The sequence below is a fragment of the Erinaceus europaeus genome, chromosome 11 (genome assembly GCF_950295315.1).
Source record: "Erinaceus europaeus chromosome 11, mEriEur2.1, whole genome shotgun sequence".
Lineage (NCBI taxonomy): Eukaryota > Metazoa > Chordata > Mammalia > Eulipotyphla > Erinaceidae > Erinaceus > Erinaceus europaeus.
In genome coordinates this window covers 62,250,154-62,265,006 of record NC_080172.1, presented here as the reverse complement: position 1 = coordinate 62,265,006, position 14,853 = coordinate 62,250,154, and the positions used below count along the sequence as shown (strand labels likewise).

Sequence of the window (14,853 nt, the reverse complement as noted above, 5' to 3'; positions counted from 1 at the left end):
AGGGAGAGGGAGAGGGAGAGGGAGAGGGAGGGGGTGGCTCCGAGAGGGAGAGGGAAGGGGGTGGGAGAGGGAGGGGGGAGGGAGATGGAGTGGGAGGGGGGAGGGTGATGGAGAGGGAGGGGGGTGGGAGAGGAAGAGGGAGGGGTTGGGAGTGGGAGAGGGTGAGGGAGGGGGGTGGGAGAGGGAGAGGGAGGGGGGTGGGAGAGGGAGGGGGGTGGGAGAGGGAGAGGGAGAGGGAGGGTGGTGGGAGAGGGAGAGGGAAGGGGGTGGGAGAGGGAGAGGGAGAGGGATAGGGAGGGTGTGGGAGAGGGAAGGGGGTGGGAGAGGGAGAGGGAGAGGGAGGGGGGTGGGAGAGGGAGAGGGAGAGGGAGGGGCGTGGGAGTGGGAGAGGGAGAGGGAGGGGGGTGGGAGAGGGAGGGGGTAGGAGAGGGAGAGGAATACTCTATTAGAAAATATAGTAATTCTCCCATGATCACAGATATGGGTTGAATTTATATTTATAACTATATATCTATTTGCCCAATTTTTTCCCTACATTCCTGCCTTCATTTCCTTCTAAGTCACCACCACCAGCACCACTGAAACTGTACATTATTTAGTTGTTTGACTATCTTCAATCTCGCTATCTAGAAGGTAAGATCCATGAGGGAAGGAATTTTTGTCTATTTTCTCAGTGCCTAAGACCTAGGAGATTCTCAGCAAAAGTTGTTATAATTAATGAAGGAACAAGTAGACCAGAAGATAGCTCACCCAGCAGTGTGCATGCTTTGCTATGCATGAAGAACTGGGTCCAGCATGAAGCCCAGCCATGCTATCTTGGCGTTACTCTCGATCACACTCTGTCATTTCACGAACATCTCACAAAAACTGCAGCAAAGGTGGGCGTGAGGAATAACATCATTGCAAGACTGGCCAGCTCCTCATGGGGCGCGAGCGCTTCCACACTACAATCATCATCTCTGGCATTATGCTATTCCACTGCAGAATACTGTGCCCCAGTATGGTTCCATAGCCCCCATGTCCACTTGGTCGATTCCAAATTATATTCCTCCATGAGGATAATTTCTGGAACCATCCGTTCCACCCCGGTCCCATGGCTGCCAGTTCTTAGCAACATCGCCCCGCCAGATATTCGTCGGGATGCGGCATCATCTAAGTTCATTTCCCATGTCTACGCTCAACCGGACCTGCCAATATACGCGGATATCTTCGCCCACCCTGTCCAACGCTTGACGTCTCGTCACCCAATCTGGTCCCCTATGCCTACACTGAACTTCTCTGTTCCAGACTCTTGGAAACAGAGCTGGCAGTCAGCTGAGGTAAAGAACAAACACCTCATCACAGACCCCTGCAAGCGTCAACCCGGCTTTGACCTAGCACGTTATGATTGGGCCCTCCTCAATCGCTATCGAACAGGCCATGGCCGGTGCGCCGCTATGTTCCATCGCTGGGGAGCCAGAGACGACCCGAACTACCCCTGCGGCTACAGACAGACTATGACCCACATAGTCAACGACGGCCACCTCTCCAGATTCAAAGGAGGTCTCGAAACTTTACATCAGGCTCAACCTGACGCTGTTGACTGGCTACAGAAGAAGGGCAAATGCTAGAAGAAGAAGAACTGGGTTCAAGCCCCCAGCCACTACGTAGAAGCACCGAGTGGTGAAGCAATGCTATGGTGTTTCTCTTCTTTCTCTAATTCTCCACCTCTCTATCTTTCAACTCTGAAAAAAAAAGTGAACACATGGCATTTGAATGTATGTAAAGATGAAATCATGTATGTAAAAATGAAATAATCTCTAACACAGTAATTTTTCATCAGGGAGAAAGTATTAAATCTCAGGCAATTTACAAACCATTTTATTCATTCCTTGAAAGATCTCACAATATTGGCTCTTCCACTACCCTCATTTTGTGCTGGAGGAGGAAATGGAGGTGTAGCAGGACCCTTAGGGCCCTGTTTGGAATGAGGGTCTGGGGTCCTTTCTGCCCTGCTAGGCACAGTGATTTCTTGGATACTGGACAACATTCAGGATTATGGGAGTGAGCACTGGGTTGGGGAATACCTGAACTGCAATGGGCCCAGACGCAGATAACTTCATTTCTAAAGAGATAAGAAATGGAGAGAAAGAGTCCTGGTCTCATCATTTAAGCCCCTGGATCAAACATTGCTTCTAGACTTATATATTTGGTCACATGGACCAACACATTCCATTTATATTTAAACCCATTTGAGGATGTTTGTGATTGTTGTTGTGTGACTTGCAGCTGAGAAACACCCTAATTTCCAATTTTGCCTACACACTCCCCACCCCCACCCCAGGCCCAGCCTTCAACTCAGTGCTTCACACCTGACTGTGGTTGAATGAGGAAATCCACTTTGGGCAAGTAACATGGGGGCTGGCACAGGATGGCTCTGGAGGCACTCAATTCTTTCTAGTGTAGAGTAGGGAAAAGGTAGCTCTGCTCTACTACTCCATTCCTGTTCCTATTCCTGTTCCTGGACTGGTCAGATGACCCTCCCACTGTATCTCCCACCCCACCCCCACCCCATATCCCTCCAAACTCCCCACCCACTCTACCCTGAACTCAGGAGCTCTTCTGTCTTACTGATACACAATGCCCATTTCCTGGAATTCATTCAAGCCCTCAACTCTGACCCCTCTTAATTTTTTTTCTAATTTATTCATTTATTTTTTTTAAATTTGTTTATTTTAATATTTTGTTTATTTTAATGAGAGAGCAAGACATAGAGGAAGAAATAGAGAGAGGGAGAGAAAGAGAATAGAGCACTCACTGCTCAGCTCTAGCTTATGGTGGGTGGTCTGCAGATTGAATCTGGGACCTCAGAATCTCAACATGAAAGTCTTTTGCATCTCTCTAGTCCTTCCTTTAAAAAATTTAAAGGCAAGTAGACAGTGTTCTCAGTGTGTACTTTGAAAGGCCCTGAAGTCAGTAACAAGAGCTGAGTTACTAAACCTGTTTTGCTCTCTGTATCTCTCTCATTAAAATTAATTAATTAATTAATTTTAAAGTAAAAAAATAGATCTTTATAAAAATAAACAAATTAAACCAGAAAAAAATTAAGAGGAACCAGAGCACTACACCCTCACATGCTTCATGCTAGGGATTCAACTCAGAACCTCTTGAATTTGAGTTTTTTTCTCAACTAATGAACCAACCCCTGGTCCTTTACTTGCCATTAAAAAAAAAAAAAAAAGTAGTCCGGGAGGTGGAGCAGTGGATAAATCATTGGACTCTCAAGCATGAGGTCCTGAGTTCAATCCCTGGCAGCACATGTACCAGAGTGATGTCTGGTTCTTTCTCTCTCTCCTCCTTTCTCATTAATAAATAAAAAATATTTCAAAAAACTAAAAAAAATGATCTGGACATAGAAGCAATTACAGAACCCAGAACTCCTTCCTTCTGCATCCCCAAAAGAATTTTGGTCCATATTCCCAGAGGGGAAAGTATTATGGGAAGATGGCCAGAAGCCTCTGAACCCCAGTTCCACTGGGACCCAGAACTTTTGTGATGAGAAACCTTTGTTTTTGCACTGAGAGGGAAGAGATTCTGGAGAAGTGAGGAAATGAGGCACTATGCCACTTATCTGAGAGGGGAGAGGAAAAAGAAAGGATAATTATGGAATGATTTCACTGATAAGTGTAATATAGAGAACTGAAACACACACACTTGAAAAAAGAAATATATATATATATATTATTTTATTTCAACTCATAACTAGTACCTTGGGAGAACTACAGTGGTTACTATTGGGGCTGGGAGGCACAGAATTTTGTTGTTGGGAGTGGTGAGGAATTACACTCCTATTATCTCATAATCTTATTAATCACTATTAAATCATTAGTAAAGAATTTCGAAAACTTTAAAAAATATGCTGAGGTGGGGAGAAAGTATAATGGTTATACAAAGACCTTCATGCCTAAGGTTCTAAAGTTCCTGGTTCAGTCCCCTGTACCACCATAAGCCAGAGTTAAGCAGTGTTTTGGTCTCTATCATTTCTGTATCTCTTCTTCATTAAAATAAAAATAATTTAAAAGTCAGGCTGTGAGGCAGCAGTGGCACACAAGGTAGAGTGCACATATTACGATGTTCAAGCCCCAGGAGTTGGGCGGTATCACAGCGGGTTAAGCGCACATGGCACAAAGCGCAATGACTGGTGGAAGGATTCCAGTTCAAGCCCACTGCTCCCCACCTGCAGGGGAGTCACTTCACAGGCGGTGAAGCAGGTCTGCAGGTGTCTATCTTTCTCTCCCCCCTCTGTCTTCCCTCCTCTCTCCATTTCTCTCTGTCCTATCCAACAGTGACAACAACAATAATAACTACAACAATAAAATAAGGAAAACAAAAGAGAATTAAATAAATAAATATTTTAAAATATATATTTAAAAAAATCAATCTGTGACTGGTCCTTCTACTTCCAAATCTGGATAAATTTTGTGCCCTGCACCAGTAACCTACTGTTAGAGTGGCAGAACCAGAGGAAGAGAGCTAGAGGCCATCTAATTCATCTCCATTTCCAGGATAGTTGCTCCACTACTGTAGCTCTGACTTGAGTCTGGCCTACTTTGACTTGAGCATGACCAAGAACCGGCTGCTCCATCCTCTGCAAAGCAGACAATTTGTCAGAAAGCTTAGTTTGCTAGAAAGTTCTTCCTGCAGTTGAGCTGGAGTCTGCTTCCTTGTCACTCCACCTAGTCCTGGGTCTGCCATCTGGAGTTGCTGGCATCAACCTGATCCCTCCTCCACATGGCAGCCATGGGAATATCTGAGGACAGCTCACATGTCCCCAAAGTCTGTTTGACTTCAGGCAAAGCATCCCTTATCCCTTCACCTCATCCTCCAATGACTGAGTTGCCTGATAGTGCACTAGCACACCTCTGGAAATGTTATAAATTGTGGTTGTCCCTCTGAAAACATGGCTCCAGATATAGGCTGGCCTGCTCAGCACTAAGTATGACAGAAAATCAGCTCACTAATCACTAGGATCTGTAAGTTGTTGTTATTTTATAGCCTCATCATTCAGTAACAAGAAAAAATCCATTGAATTTTCTTTTTAAAAAATATTTATTGGGACCGGGTGGTGGCGCACCTGGTTGAGCGCACATGTTATAGTACACAAGGACCCAGGTTCAAGCCCCCGGTCCCCACCTGCAGGGGGAGAGTTTCACAAGTGGTGAAGCAGGGCTGCAGGTGTCTCTCTGTCTTTCTCCCTCTCTACCTCCCCTTCTAGATTTCTGGCTGTTTATATCCAAAAAAAATAAATAAATAAAATAAAAATAAAAGTAAATTTAAAAAAATATTTATTTACTTTGGATAGAGACAGAGAAATTAAGAGAGAGAGAAACAGAGAGACATCTGCAGAACTGTTTCATCACTTGTGAATCTCCACACACGCACACACACACCCCACCCACAGGTGGGGACTGGGGGTTTGTATCTAGGTTGTAATGTGCACTCAGTCAAGTGAACCACTGCCTGGCCCCTCCATTGAATATTCCATATGTGAATATTTAATGTATGGCATACAATATTGATTTCCCTACATCCTTTCTTTTATTTCCCTATATCTTTTTTTTTTCGTTAACTTTTTAAAAAAAGTATTTGTTGGATAGAGATGGAGAGAAATTTAGTGGGAAGGAGATAGAGAGGGAGAGAAAAATAAAGACACCTGTAGCACTGTTTCACACCTTGTAAAGCTTTCCCTGTGCAGGTGGGGACCAGGGGCTTGAACTTGGGTCCTTGAACATTATAACATATGTGATCGACCAGGTGCGCCACCACCTGGACCTCCTACTTCTTTCTTATCTTGTCAATTTTTAGGCTGAATCTCTAAGGTGACTGTGTGATTTTCATCCAAATCTAAACACCATTGAGAGTAAAATGGATGCTACTGCTGCCTTTAATCATCACACTGAGACTACAGGCATAAGTAAGACTGTCCCAGACAGACTTGGACATAAGGTTATGCTGTACATAATAGTTAGGACCACAGAGTCTAGCTTCAGTGCTATCATTTTCTGACCCTGTTCTAATAATTTTTTGTTGTTGTTTTGCCTCTAGGGTTATTGCTAGGGCTTGATATCTGCACTATAAATCTACTGTGGCATTTTTTTTTTTTGAATAGGACAAAGAGAAATTGAGAAGGAAAGGGAAGATGGAGAAGGAGAAAAATATACACCTGCAGACTTTCTTTACCGCTTGTGAAGTGATGTCCCTGCAGTCGGGGGCTCAAACTGAGATCCTTGCATGGGTCCTTATGCTTTGTGCACTTAACCCGGTGTGCCTCTGTCCGCCCCCCACCCATCTTTTCAGGTTTCTGTCTTCCCATAGATAATACATCTACATCAAAGTATTATCAGACACATTACATAAATTTACATATGGGAAGCATTTAACCCAAAGTCTGGATTGCCTTAAGTGCTTAGAAAATATCACCTGTTATTTTTAACTTCTCTAGATGATATTGAATTTGACCAGTTATTTTTCTTATTTGACCAGTTATCTTTCTTAATATTATATCATTTTTAAATTTGGTAAGTATGATTTCACAGCTTTGTCTGACTTATTGCTTAGGATAACTTTATGTGCAGATTCAAGACAGCTCTGTGACATGTCACTGGTATTTCCATTCCAAGTTCACGGGGTACATTGATCACTATTTTTTGAATATGGAAAATAACTAATTAACTGATAATGCATAACAAAAAAAAATAGTATTAAGAAATCCGAAAGCAAGCCGGGAGGTAGCACATCTGGTTGAGTGAGCGTTATTGTGTGCCATGACCCAGGTTCAAGCCCCCAGTCCCCATAGGCAGTGGGACAAGCTTCATGAGCATTAAAGCGGTACATTAGGTGCCTTTCTTTCTTCTGCTCTATCTCCCCTCCCCCTCTCAATTTCTCTTTGTCCTATCAAATAAAATAGTAAATAATTAAACAAATAAATAAAAAGTTAAAAGATAGATCCCATAACGCAGAGGCATAACAGATAAACAATGTTGTTTCCTTCACACATAACAGTCCTCTGGAGAGGACCCACTTTGGTAGGAAAACACACACCCCTGTGCCACCCCCCACTCCCCAAATTGGGGATGCTGGTCAACAGTCCCAGCTAAGAGAAAGAGGGAACAGAAAATAGATAGAGCTGAGCAGAGGTTTATAAGTCAGGCTGGGTGTGGTGGGCATCATTTCTTACCTACATGTCAATGAAGAGAATTTAGATACAAAGATGTATCTTGTTTCCTGACATATTGGAAACACAAGGCAGCAAGGCAGCCAGGGCCAGCTCCACTCCTATTCCTGTGGAAGAGGAGAGGGAGAATTTAGTAAGTATAGCAGTTTCTACCTCATCTGAACACCTCAGCCCTACATGCATTATCATTCATCCCACATTTTCTATCTTGTTCTCAAAGAAACAAAGTGAGACTCTAGCAAATGTCATATGAAATCAAAGGCCTCTAGTATTCTGTTCTGCTATTGGCCCAGGAAGTCTATCATCAAAGGATATCATTTCCAGGACCTTGCAAGAAGATAGCACTGAGGCAACCTGAAAAATTGTTTCACATTTTGGGCAGTGAAATTCATTTAGTACTTCCATTAATCTATGTGGGGAATAAACAGAAAAGGGAAAAGCAAGAACACAATGAAATTTTTAAAAAATGAAATCTAATGAAATTTTCAGTCTAAGAGCTTTATGGAAGTGTCTAGAAAAAAAAAAGAATTCTACAGAACTTAAAACTATCTTATCAAGCAGTTCAGCATTCCTCTCTGAGTGATCCTGGGCTCCTTGGGATAGATTGCAAAACCCAGATTTCTGAAATGAGTGGCATAAGCACTCTCCAGCCCTGTAACTCCAGCCTGCCACTAATAAATTCAAGCACTCTGGCTAAATAAACTTCTCCCAGAACATTCATTTATTCATTCAACAGGCATAGAGGCAGAAGCTCTTTGGGACCAGATACTATGTGGAAAATAAAAAAATAAATAAGTGGTGTTCCCTGCTTGCAAAGTTTTTCCATGCTAAGTGCCTGAGGTTCCTAGCTACAAAAAATCAGAAACCAACTCTGTCTAAATGATTTCGCTAGCAAGATGACAAACTTTTCAGGAAGCCATATAGCTAGGAATCACACCCTTTCCCCTGTTCCCCCCCAAAAATAAAACCACACTACAAAGCTAGAAGAAACCACAGAAGTCCCCTGTTGGCATAGATATGCAGTATGAGTTGGTGACGTTGTTGAGGCAAAACCTCAGACTCTCTCACCAGAATCCTCTATGGCTGCTGCCTCTGAGACATTGATAGAAAACATTACAGGGGGGTCGGGTGGTGGCACACCTGGTTGAGTGCACATATTACAATGTGCAAGGACCCATGTTTGAGCCCCCAGTCCCCACCTGCAGGGGGAAAGCTTCATGAGTAGTGCAGCAGGACTGCAGGTGTCTCTCTGTTTCTCTCCCTCTCTATCACCCCCTTCCCTCTTGATTTCTAGCTGTCTCTATCCAATAAATAAAGATAATTTTTAAAAAAATCTTAAAAACTTTAAAAAAAGAATTGCTAACTCTTATTTAAAAAAAAAGAAAAGAAAACATTGCAGGATGCAGAGGTTAAATAGGCTCTTGTGCTGAATATGGGTCCCAGATCAAATCTATGGGGTATACAGTTTATAATACTTTTTCCATATTTGGGAGCTACTCTCTTCCCTGATCCAGCTTTCTAGTCCTTTTTCCAACTATGACTCCATCTCCCCAGACAATAACTTGGGTCCACCTACATATAGATGTCAGGCTCAGACAAAAACTAGTAAAGTCATGGGCCCCTTGGAGTATACCTAAAATAGACCTGCTAGCTTTTTCCAAGATGGAGAACTCAAATTTTCATTTGCAATATGCTTGCCTTTAGGTTCATGATTAATCAACAATTTGTTCTGCTTTATATCTTAACTCTCTTTCAGCCATCAGGTTCCAGATGCTACCAAGATGTCAACCTGACTTCCCTGGGCAGATGACCCCACCATTGTGTCCTGGAGCCCCTTCTCCCCAGAGCCCTGCCCCACCAGGGAAAGAGAGAAACAGGCTGGGAGTATGGATCCACCTGTCAATGCCCATGTTCAGCAGAGAAACATTTACAGAAGCCAGACCTTTCACTTTCTGCATCCCATAATGATCCTGGGTCTATACTCCCAGAGAGATAAAGAATAGGAAAGCTATCAAGGAAGGGGATTGGGTATGGAGTCCTGGTGATGGGAATTGTGTAGAATTGTACCCTTCTTACCCTATGGTCTTGTCAATATTTCCATTTTATAAATAAATTTAAAATAATAATAAAACCTCGCCATTGCTACAGGGTGCTCTTCCTCATGCTTGATGCTTTGCTTCACTGGCTCCCAATTCTGGTCTGGTGTGGACACATGTGGCTAGGGGTCCAAGTCCCATGCTTTACCTATGAAGGACACTGTAAATGTGCTATGTGCCTTATCAGGTGGGGTAAGGGATTCCTACAACAGAATGGTCTTCACATAGAGGAAGGATATGAATAATCTTGGGTGGTGAAAATGTTGATTAATGCCCATGACAAGGGAACTACATATGCAAATTATAAACACATGCATTAAAATGGAGTAAGTGCTTAAAAAATGTTATGAGAAGGCTAGGGAAGGGCTTTCATGCTTTTGGCTCTGAGATCTCAGATTCTATCCCTACCCCACCATAAGCCAGAACCGAGCAGTGCTCTGTTATCTAACTATCTATATGTCTCCATATCCTTCTTCATATCTCTCTCATTAAAATAAATAAATAAAATATTTTAAGGTTACAAGCAAATTTTGGGAACAGGGAGGACATAAAAATAAATATATGACTGAACAGATCAGCAAAGACTTCACCAAACCAATCTCTTCTCTTGTCCATTCTCATTCTGCCTACATGTTCTGTCATGTCCTCTGGGTCATAGAGGACAAGTTAAAACTTTGTAAGGTAAGATTTGCCCTGTGTGTGTGTGTGTGTGTGTGTGTGTGTGTGTGTGTGTGTGTGTGTGTGTGGTGGGGGGAGACTACTGTATGCAGAGGTAGAGCATTTGAAAAGGCGCCAGAGTAGAAAGGCCTGCTGAGAAGTTCCAAGTGGTGAAGGTGAAGGTGAAAGTGAAGGTTATGTATTAGAAGCAGGAGCATAAGAGGGACAGGTCTAGAGCAAATTGCACAAAGTTCTCCTCAGGAAGGTAGGGAGTATGGGCTTTCTTCTGAGGATAAAGCAGAGTTATTGAATGATATTTAAGGATGTCAGTGATAAAGTCTCTGTTCATTTTATTATTTAATGACATATTGATATTTTACCTTTTTCAAAAGATGTATTTACTTATGAAAGACACACACACACAGAGAACCACAACATCACCTGGCATATGCAATGCTGAGGACTGAAGTCAGGACCTCATGTTTGAGAGTTCAATATTTTATCTACCAGGCCATAGTCTACCTGTCTTAAAGAAATGAATTCCTACATAGAGGGTAAAGTAGCTAGGACAGAAAATGAGAATGTACAAAGAAATCAGAGGCAGTTGCAAAAGACATATGAGAATAGTACAAACTAAGGCAGAGTAGCAGTGACAGGAGTGAAGGGAAAGTTAGATATGAAAACTGCTTTCAAAGTGGATATGTTGAATAGGAAACCCCAAGTGAAGGACTGGGGACAAATATTTGGGAATCATTCATGTTTAGATAGTATTGAATGCAATAAGAAAAGACCAGAGGGGGTAAATGTTAAGACAACCAAATCATTGACATTTAAGCATTAGTCCAGTCCTAGCACGTAGCTAAAGGCAGGATGTGCCCAGGGCATAAGGTACTGTACTGGGTCCCAGCAGGAACAGGGATCCTCATCCAAGCTTTCAGGAGCTCCTGGTCACATAGAGGTTATTGTGAGTTTGGAACACCCTGCATCCCTTTCCTTTTCTCATCATCATGCCACCAGGCTACCTTGCAGGAAATCTCTCTCCCCCACTGTGTGGTGCAGTCTTGGGTGATTTTCAGTGAGACACTGGCTGAGAGGTAACATGAAACTCACACACAATTAGACTCCCTGCAAAGGCACTGGATCTTGAGCCTAGTGAGTTAAGGTTGGAAAGAAGAGCCTAAAGTGACTTGAGTCCAACTATGCTAACTCAGACTTTCTGCAAACTTTCCTTTCTAGCCTTCTTGTCAATCCTGTGAACTCAGTGAGACTCTGCAACTGGATTTCTCCTCCACCAAAGGGAACTGGAATCTATCACTTGCCATTTAATGGCATCAGCCAACTCACAGAGTGACAAACTCTATGTAGGGGTTCTATGTAGAAATCCTTATACACCAACTTCCCAACAGAGACAAGTTCGTAAGGACAAGGTTCTCAACCATATCAGACAGGACTCTGGAGGCTTAGGTTCTGGCTGTAAGTCCACCTTCAACCGTGTCAGACCTTGAGCAGGTCCTTTCAGCTTTACAGTGGTTCTTAAACAAAAAACATGAACCACTTGCTTGATTTATACTGATTGATAATTTCTGTAAAGAGAACATTCCTCTTCTTCTCCACAGGGCAATTTCAAATTAGCAATGGCTTAACAACCAGCTTGAAAATTTTCTGAAAATGTCACTCTAGTTTTCAGGTACAGGTTGGCTCCAGCCTCTGTCTCTCTCAGCGAATAAGCTGAAAGACTAAGTATTTGACTCTTATTGGCAGGAGTGGGTGAGTTATGGCAGCATTTCACTCATTCTGTGATATATACATTTGTTAAAATGTCAGTGACCACAGAAACTGAGTTACCCCCGGGGTAGCAAGTTCTAGAAACACCACCCTAACCCTAATGACTCTGATGCCACAAGTGTGAGTCTTCCAGAGGCTACTACTGGCTGAGAGAGTGGAAAGGAATCTGGAAAAAGGAGCAGGGTGGTGGTGGTGGAGGGTTTTTGAGGGGAGGGTGATAGGAAATTAAAGGCTGGACAAAGAAGACTACCATGAAAGAAACCATAGCAGTTTAGAACAAAAGCACCAGTGGTGGCAGGGGGGAAAGGAAGGAGGAAAGAGGAAGCAAATATTCTCAGTCAAACAACCAGAACTGGAAGTACTCTTCTCAGAGTGGGGGACCAGAGGGCTTTAATAAAATTTGATGGTGATGGTGATGCTGATGCTGATGGTGATGCTGATGATAGTAATGTTGGTGAGGATGTTGGGCAGTCAATTTTATCAACCAGCCTCACAGGGTTTGTAGGAAGCAGAGCCATCTGCTGCATATTCAGCACATTACAGACTTTATTTTGCTTTTGATAGCACAGCTCAGCCAAAATTATATCTGTTCCTGGCTGCAAAACTTCCCTGATATTGGACTAAGCCCTGAGCTCTGAGCAGGAAGCAACTCATGCCAAGGACATGATCATTTTTTACCCAAACTCAGGGCAAGTCTATATTTCTGAGCCTTCCTAGAATTCCAGCCTTTCTTCCAGAAGGTGGGAAACCAGGAACATCTCCAAATGAGTGACTGAAAGCCCTGAAAGAACATGCTCTCACCACCCAGTCCTCTGTCTCTACTCACAGGAGAGGACAATGCTGGCTCCAGCCTCTCTCTCTCCCTCTCCCTCTCCCTCTCCCTCTCCCTCTCCCTCTCCCTCTCCCTCTCCCTCTCCCTCTCCCTCTCTCTCTCTTCTTTAGGGCTAAGTGGCAGCAGGAGTGGGGGTGGCATCAAGGCACAGCTAGCTAGCTATCAGAACAGGTTCTGCTCCCTGGAAGATATCCAGTGAGAGTTCACAAGGAGCATGGAAGGATGATGCAGGTGATGGTGACATACAGGGGCTGGGAGGCACCATTAGGGCTGGACTGACCAAGACAAAAATAGAAGAATAGTTGACTGGTGGTAGTGGATGGAGGAAGATTAGGAACCTAAATATCCAGAAATTCGGTTTTCTTAAGGAAGAAAACAATCTGCTTATAGCTTTACAAGGAATAGTAATAAATCTTTTAAAAGCTGACTAATGCTCTTACTGCTGTGAAGACTCCCCAAAACAAAGCATGGCAAAGTAAACTATTTGCAAAAGTCTGGGTTAGGACAGTATGGACTGGTAGAAGAGGTTATTGGGACCTGCTGAATACTTTTCTTGGTCTTATTCCTTCCACTTATTCCAGTTTCATATGCCTGACTGTCACCATTTAAAATTCCTCACTGAAAACCTTTCCTTCTGCTCTGACATCCTAGATGCTGCTCTCAGCTGCACCATCCCCCCACCTCCTCCCCTGCCCTCACTTTCCTTGCATCCCTGAAGCTCAGCTCAGACAGGTGAAATGCTAAATAAAGTCCTTTGCTCTGCAGGGCCAAGACCTTGTCTTTGTGTGTCCTAAAATGCCATGTATACCTACAGTGCTTTATAAATAATAAATGACCATCATAAAGAAGCTGCCTCTTTGGGGTCAGGGGCACATGTTTGCAGAAAAAGATGCCCCCCAACCCAGCTCCACCCCACTAAGGTCTGGCTCCAATTGATATAATTGTCTCTATAGCCTGAAGATGTATACACTGATACATTGCACAGAAGCATCCAAAGAGACATGTGACCTGAAAGCTTAGAGTTCCAAACAGTGTAGAAGGCACAATGCCAAGATTTCTTGGCCAGGGGAGGTCAGAGAGCAGCCTGCTGACATACTAGGTACTTGAAAAATAAATGCACCATGGAAATGCAAGATGTCATTATTACTACTTCAAGTTTTATTGTTCGGCTTAATCTGGCCTTTACAAATTACAACAGTATAGGCCTTCCAGCCAACTACATAATAACAATTTACTATTGAAAGCCAGATTGATTGGTAATAACAGGTATTATTGCTATAATAATGAGTTGCCATCTTAATATAAAGGCAAAGGGAAACCTCTTTCCAAATGAATGAGCAGGCTGAAAAAGACAAAGACAGCTTCACTATGAGGAGGGCAGGAACATGATTGCCACATGATCACTCAATTTGATGACCTCTTGCCACTGATTCTGGAAACAGGTAGAGAAAACACCATCACATCCTGCTGGGCTCCCAATGCAACTAAGAAATAATGTTTCATCTTCCTGAAAATGTACAGCTAAACTCTCCCCTCTTCATTTCCTCCTTCTATCAGGGAAAAGGATGAAGGCTGATATGCCCATATGTCTACTTTTTTTGTTTGCACATACTGTAGATACATAAAAATAGTAACTACACAATCCTACTATGTGTCAGGCACTGTGTATATTTGCATTTAATCCTCTTCTCCTACCTATGAGGTCAATTCCACTATCATCCACTAGGATCAGGGTCTGTGAAAGAGATTTAGTTTTGGGACCTGGTTAGGATTCAAATTGTCCTATACTTGAGCCCAGAGTCTGAGCTCTCAGCTATGATCTCAGCTAAATCACTATGATCTACCTAATTCCATTTGGAAAGTTTTCAATAATTGAAATAAATTACTCAACATCAATGACTCAATCTTGACACCTCCAGTCAATAGAGAATAATTTTCAATCATCCAAAAACAAGGGGAAGCTATGGTAGTGACTAAGTGGGCACACGTGAGGCCCTTTACACTGGGCCCTGGACTTACTCACTGGCATATCTGGCAGCAGGTATGCATGATCCACTGAGAATACTTAGCAAGAGTGGAAGAAGGAAGTGACTTTGCAGGAGTGGGAATAGAAGAATTCCTGAGACATGAAAATTCCACCACGGGTAATCTGAAAAACTCATCATCAAAGCTGATTTGATTTGCTCTGTTAGTTTCTTGGAAAAGTCATGATGCACTTTTGCACAGAAATACATAGAAAAATACTTCATGACTTTTCTAACAGCCCCAAT

The 14,853-nt window shown here is 42.9% G+C and overlaps 2 long non-coding RNA genes across 2 annotated transcripts in view; one reads left to right on the top strand and one right to left on the bottom strand.

The window, feature by feature from the left end:
- Positions 1-14,853, top strand: part of LOC132541380 (uncharacterized) — a 621,539-nt gene that overhangs the window by 330,114 nt on the left and 276,572 nt on the right. The gene's annotated exons all lie outside the window — the stretch shown is intronic.
- The window catches only part of LOC132541232 (uncharacterized), a 97,801-nt gene that overhangs the window by 52,777 nt on the left and 30,171 nt on the right, over positions 1-14,853 (bottom strand). Inside the window, exon 3 of the long non-coding RNA XR_009552400.1 lies at positions 7,217-7,320. This is a non-coding gene — a long non-coding RNA (uncharacterized LOC132541232). The remainder of the gene's footprint in view (positions 1-7,216; positions 7,321-14,853) is intronic.